The following is a 7,420-nucleotide window of genomic DNA, read 5'->3' on the forward strand; positions in this document are numbered from 1 at the left end:
AAAGTGACAGTGCTGTAAGTATATGAATTATTAGCCTAAAAGTAATTTTTTGTATGTTTTTCATGATTTATTTAATATTATTAGGAACAAAGTGCACTTTTCCCTCAAACACAATTCTTTGTGTGTGTGTGTGTGTGTGTGTGTGTGTGTGTGTTTAGTAGAAATGGGGTTTCACCATGTTGGCCAGGCTGGTCTCGAACTCCTGACCTTGTGATCCGCCCACCTCGGCCTCCCAAAGTGCTGGGATTACAGGCGTGAGCCACCATGCCCGACCACAATTCTTGAAAATATTAACATCTCCCATCTCTTTTGGCATAGGTAATATACACTTTATTATGCCAGAATTATTTACAGCCCAGTCATATTTTTTCCATGGCATTTTTGTTATTGCAAATATAGCTGCCTCCTGCTCCTTTCCTTGTTCCTAAACTATTGCCACAATGATACTAAAGAGCCAGTATGGTATACTCTTTTGTAAACCACCTGATCTAGAAGACCCTAGAGAATCATAAGATAGGATCTCTTTCGATAAGCAGAAAATACCTGTTGCAGAATCTTGACCAATAGCCCCTGCAGAGTCTTGGGGTGGGGATAGTTATAATATGAAAGGGAAATTCTTGTCCTCAAGTTTAGAGCAGCTTTTAGACAATGTTAAAGCATCACTGAGCTCTAAGAAAAACTCTGGGCGGGGCGCGGTGGCTCACGCCCGTAATCCCAGCACTTTGGGAGGCGGAGGCGGGCAGATCACGAGGTCAGGAGATCGAGACCATCCTGGCTAACACGGTGAAACCCTGCCTCTACTAAAAATGCAAAAAGTTAGCCAGGCGTGGTGGCGGGAGCCTGTAGTCCCAGCTACTCGGGAGGCTGAGGCAGGAGAATGGCGTGAACCCGGGAGGCGGAGCTTGCAGTGAGCCGAGATCACGCCACTGCACTCCAGTCTGGGCGACAGAGAGTGAGACTCTGTCCCCTAAAAAAAGAAAAACCCTGGACTAGGCTGGGTGCGGTGGTTCATGCCTGTTATCCCAGCACTTTGGGAGGCCGAGGCGGGTGGATCACGAGGTCAAGAAATCGAGACTATCCCGGCCAACATAGTGAAAACCCGTCTCTACTAAAGATACAAAAAAATTTGTTGTGTGTGGTGGCGTACCCCTGTAGTCCCAGCTACTTGGGAGGCTGAGGCAGGAGAATCGCTTGAACCCAGGAGGCAGGGGTTGCAGTGAGCCAAGATCACGCCACTGTACTCCAGACAGAGCAAGACTCTGTCTTAAAAAAAAAGAAAAGAAAAACTCTGGACTAGAAAAAAAGTGTACATCATGCTAGGAAGCAAATGATTCCATAACTAACATAGTATAGATGATACCTCTCAAGCTCTCAAATAATTTCTTCCTAGTCTCTTACCTCAGATTGTAGGTTAAACACTTTATGTTCCATTCAGTGAATGTAGAGGACATCTTTTCACGAATCCTACCTATCTTTTCAATTTTTCCAGGAAGGTAGGTTGAGGGGAAATCTGCTTTCAAATTTTAAAGGCCTCAAGGTGTTAGGAGGAAAATAGCATTTTCCCAGGGAGGTAGCATCGCAGGTTGGTTTGTGAAGCAGATCTACTTCAAGTCTGGCATTTTTAGGATTTTTCCAGCATTATTTATTTATTTATGAGACGGAGTCTCGCTCTGTTGCCCAGGCTGGAATGCAGTGGCACGATCTCGACTCACGGCAACCTCGCCTCCCTAGTTTAACCGATTTCCAGCTAATTTTTGCATTTTTAGCAGAGACTGGGTTTCACCATGTTGGACAGGCTTGTCTCGAAATCCTGACCTCAGATGATCCGCCCGCCTTGGCCTCCCAAAGTGCTAGGATTACAGGCGTGAGCCACTGTGCCCAGCAGTGTACTTTATAAAGGTCTTCTCCGTCTGGTTTGGTTTACATCATCAGTTGACTACCTACCATGTATCCGACACTGCCAGGCACCAGAGATAAGATGTAGTTCTCGACAAGGCGCGGTGACTCACGCCTGTAATCCCAGCATTTTGGGAGGGCGCGGTGGGCGGATCATTTGAGGTCAGGAGTTCGAGACCAGCCTGGACAACATGGTGAAACCCCCTCTCTACTAAAAATACAAAAAACATTAGCCGGGCGTGGTGGCCGGCGCCTGTAGTCCCAGCTACTCGGGAGGCTGAGGCCAGAGAATCGTTTGAATCCCGGAGAGTGGAGTTAGCCGAAATCACGCTTCAGCCTGGGCGATGGAGTGAGACCCTGTCTAAAGAAAAAAATACATAAAAAAAATAAAAAAAGATGTAGTTCTCTATCAAGGAAGCCTTCTGTATGTGATTAACGCCCTTCCTTCAGAGAAATCTTTACAGTTCTCTTCACCTGCATCTACTCTCTCCAACTATTATACGAATGGTTTCTTTAGTAACCCAACTGCTTGAATACTGTGATCCAGGGTCAGTCTTCAGCTTTCTAATGTTAGAGAACCTCAGATTTCCCTGTCCTTGTCTAAAGGCAGGGTGAAACCCTTTTCCTTTCCTCTGTGTCATTCATTCTCTTAGGTAACGTAAACAAACGGGAAGCCTGGGACCAAAGGCTCATAAGAATTTAATTATCATGCAGATTCCAGAAAGCCAGCGTACATGCAGACTTAGGAGGCAGTAAACAGGAAACCATCGATCCCGTGCAGGAAATGACCTTGTTTGAAGGCAACGAAGGTGCCGCGGATTTCCCTCGTTTTCCTTCAGTTCTTTTCTAAACTCATTTCCGTGTTTCAATCAGTTTGGTCCTTCTCTACATTAACAGAGTCCCCCCCGCCCCGAGAGAATGGCAAACAGACCCTTCCCTTTAGTGGACATTTTTATGCCTTGTTTTACATCACTGCAAATCTCAGCCAATCAGTAGTTGGGGTAGGAGGTACCAAAATAATCCTCACTTCCTCCCCCAAATACCACCCCTCGCGTGCGTCATCCTGTGATAGATTACCAACGCAGCCAATCAACAAGCGACCTTGGGCCGGGCCTACCCGAACCCCAGCCAATTAAGAGGAAGATGAGGAATTGGGCGGAGGATGGAAAACTTGCCACCTCTTTTGGAAATGATTTGAAGAGGTGCGTCCGGAACGAGGGAAACTTACGACTTTTGCTAACGATCGCGGCGTGCCGTGTATCTCCTGTGCCAGTTGTGTCTCCCCAAGACCCCACCCCAAGATGGGCCCCATGGCCCACGTACCCGGCCCCCAGTTTCAGGAGGACGTGTCCTCATCCCTGAGGTTTTCCAGGAAGGAACCCAACCCCAATGGCCCGTGCTTCACACGCTCCTCCCCGCGCCGGTGGAGTAGGGGGCAGGAGAGACCTGCTGCCTCTGGCGCCAATCTTTCCATTCACTGCGTCTTTCCTGCTTAGCCCACGTTCCCGGGCCGGAGCTGACACGGGGGTGGGAGGAGCCGAGTGCTTGCTCGTCTTGGGCAGAGGCGAAAGCTTCTTAAGGTGGAACAGGAATGTTGGGCTGCTGGGCCTCTACCGCTGGGACGTGCCGGCCCCTGCTTCCCAACCTCGCCTCCGTTTTTCATCTCTGGTTCCCTGGCTCCAGTCTAATTTTTAGGGGAGTGGAAATCAAACAGGTTGGGTAGAGGATAGAACATTAACGTAGAAAAGCCGGGCGCGGTGGCTCACGCCTGTAATCCCAGCACTTTGGGAGGCCAAGGCGGGCGGATCACGAGGTCAGGAGATCGACTACCCTGGCTAACACGGTGAAAACCCGTCTCTACTAAAAATACAAAAAATTAGCCGGGCGTGGTGGCAGGCGCCTGTAGTCCCAGCTACTCGGGAGGCTGAGGCAGGAGAATGGCATGAACCCGGGCGGCGGAGCTTGCAGTGAGTCGAGATCGCGCCACTGCACTCCAGCCTGGGCGACAAGAGCAAAAACTCCGTCTCAAAAAAAAGAAAAAGAAAAGAAGGTTAACGTAGAAAACTGTAAATAATAAAGTTATGTAAAGGAAATACAAACTATACACATAACTTCACCTTTATGATTTAATATCTTGCGTTCTATTCCCCCCCATTACTTTTTATTTTTTCAATTCCCATACAGTCAATGGTGACCTCATTATCTTTTAAAGTAGCAGTTAGAATTTTTCTGATGGTGCAAATGTAAGCTCATATTTTGTCTGATAAATATTACTAAGTGAATCGTTTCTATGTTGGTTTAGTTTCTCTCTAATAGACCTGACTAGAGTCATTAAAATAGGTCAGAACTCTGTGTCTAGTGGCTGCAGGCTACCCCCTGCTCCGTTGATCACAGGTCCCCAGGAATCTGGAAGAGTGGAGATGAGGTCTTGGCTGTGGTTCAGTTGTCTCATTTGTAAATGGGAATAACATTTCCCCACCTCCTAGGTTTAGTGTCAATACTAAAAGACCTAGTGTAAATGAAAACATTGTAATCTGAAAAGTGTAAACAGACATTAGGTAATATTATACATACAAAGCATATAATAATAGTAAACACATAGTCCTAGCTATGTTCCAGCATTTTTAAACAGTACTTTAAAGTTAATTTTTATTTTTTGAGATGGAGTCTCTGATCTGTCGCCCAGGCTGGAGTGCTGTAGCGCGATCTCAGCTTACTGCAACCTCCGCCTCCCGGGCTCAAGTGATTCTTCTTCCTCAGCCACCTGAGTAGCTGGGGCTACAGGTGCGTGCCACCAAGCCCGACTAATTTTTGCATTTTTAGTTAAGACAGGGGTATCACTATACTGGCCAGGCTGGTCTCGAACTCCTGACCTCGTGATCTGCCCGCCTCAGACTCCCAAAGTGTTGGGATTACAGGTGTGAACCACCACGCTCGGCTAAACAGTACTTTTTAAAAAATTGTTTATCTTGTAATAATTCAAACACATACAAAAGTAGAGAAAATGAGATTTTTTTTTTTTTTTTTTTGAGACAGTCTCATTCTGTCGCTCAGGCTGGAGTGCAATGGCATGATCTCGGCTCACTGCAACCTCCACCTCCCGGGTTCAAGCAGTTCTCCTGCCTCAGCCTCCCGAGTAGCTGGGATTGCAGGCACCCGCTATCATGCCCAACTAATTTTCATATTTTTGTAGAGACGGGGTTTCCCCATGTTGGTCAGGGTGGTCTTGAACTCCTGACCTCAGGTGATCCACCTGCCTTGGCCTCCCAAAATGCTGGGATTACAAGCCTGAGCCACTATGTCTGGCCCAGAGAATAGCATTTAAAAAAAACTGTTGTAAAAAGCAACATTTGTTCAATTTTTCATCTATCATCTATACCCCTCTCCCCCATTACTTGATTATTTTGAAGCAAATTTCAGGCATTTCATGTCTAAATACTTTAGTATTCATAAATATTCATAAAATGGTAATTCCATTAGCACCTAAAGTATACAATAATTGTTTGATATCGCCCTCAGTATTGGAATTTTACCAGTTGTCTCATAATACTCATAGTATTTTTTCCAGTTGCTTTGTTCTAATCAGGATCCCCCAAAAGGTCTACATATTGTATTTGATGGACATGTCTCTTGGTCCACATATATTGCATTTGGTTGATAAGCCTCTCAGTCTCTAGGTCCTTCCGCCTTCAGGCATTTAACTAAATATATTACATGTGTGAAGGCACATAATCCCTTCACAACATTATGAAATAGGTACTATTATTACCCCCATTTTACTGATGAGGAAACTGAGTCACAAAGCAGTTAAATGACTTACCTAAATTCTCACAATTATTAGGACTCAAAGTTGAGAACCACTATTTTTGTTTCATGTAATATATAGTCTCTAATAAATGCTTCCAAAATGTGCGTTGTAGCATATTAGTCACCAATTTTATAAAGAAGAGTTTTGTTCAAGGTAAATTAACACTCATGAATAATTATATAACATGTTTTATTACAAAGAAGGGTGGATCCTTACATTTTAATTTCTGCATGTTTCAGTGACTTAAAAAATCCTTCTCCATATTACCCTCCTTAATAGAAAGTAAAGTGAGAATGAATGTAAGTGCTTCCCCCCAATCTTAGGGCAAAACCAGACCAAATCAGCCTTGTCAGTTTCTTTTAATTTTAAAAATTACATAAACAAATCTACACAAACACTAATTATAGATACATTAAAAAATGAAGTAAATTAAAATAATCCATAAACTCACATCTTTGGTGTGTATCCATCTTCTATGTGTCTATTGGTATGCACACAAATATATGCATGAACATATATTTATTTTAAAAAGCAACTATATGATTGCATTATACAAATTTTAAAATATTATTTTCTCACTCAAATAAGTCAGATATATACAACAATGGTTCTTTAAAATAATGTATGCCTACTGCAAAATATCTAAATGATAAAGAACATTATAAAAATAAAACAACTCCACTCACTCTACCTTTCAGAGATAAATACAATTATTCTTGTAAATGCTAAATAGTACTCTGTTGTACAGATGTGCCATAATATATTTAAAATTACCCTATTTTGGATATTTAGGTCTTTTCTAATTTTCCAGTTACAAAAAATACTGCAGCAAATGCCTTGTAAAAACCAAATAATTTCTTGAGCTTTTTATTTTTCCAAATTGCCAGGAAGATTCTAATCCTTCCCTCATGTTTCCATTTTTAGTACTTCTGCCTGTCACTCAAGCCCTCCAATTTCCATACATAGGAAATATCAAAAACGGTTGAAACATAACAAGACATCAATACACAGCAAGAAAGATTTGCCGCCAAATTATCCGCCTGTGGGAGAATTATTTAATGCCTCAAAGAGGGGAAAAATACATCTTTAAACCTGAATACAGGAAGTGTGAGGAGGAAGAACAGGCTTGGTTTGGTTTACTGCCTTTAATTTTGAGGATGACTTTAAATTCTGATCGCTCCGGACAATGGTATAGAAGTCAAGAGCTGGGCATTGGAGTCATTTGGATTTAAGTCCTGACTTTGCTGTTTACTAATTAAGTGAACTCACACATAGTATCTGTAAGTCACAATTTTCTCATCTGTAAAAGAAGTATAATGATAGTGTCTTAGGGAATTGCTAGAATCATCAATGTGACAACACATGCAGAAGAATGCTCAGTGCAATGCCTGGCATATTATAAATATAATTATTAATATAATATATACATATAACTTAAGTATGCAGTCTTTGGGGGGCAATTCAAATATTTTGCAAGCACTGTTTTTGTATTCGTATTATCTTTTTTTTTTTTTGAGACTGTGTCTCACTGTCTCCCAGGCTGGAGTGCAGTGGCACGATCTGGGCTTACTGCAACCTCCGTCTCCCGGTTTCAAGTGATTCTCCTGCCTCAGCCTCCCAAGTAGCTGGGATTACAGGAGGCACGCACCACCACGCCTGGCTAATTCTTTTTTTTTTTTTTTTTTAACTCCAGCTCTGTCACCCAGGCTGGAGTGG

This window comes from Pongo pygmaeus, chromosome 10 (assembly GCF_028885625.2).
Source record: "Pongo pygmaeus isolate AG05252 chromosome 10, NHGRI_mPonPyg2-v2.0_pri, whole genome shotgun sequence".
Lineage (NCBI taxonomy): Eukaryota > Metazoa > Chordata > Mammalia > Primates > Hominidae > Pongo > Pongo pygmaeus.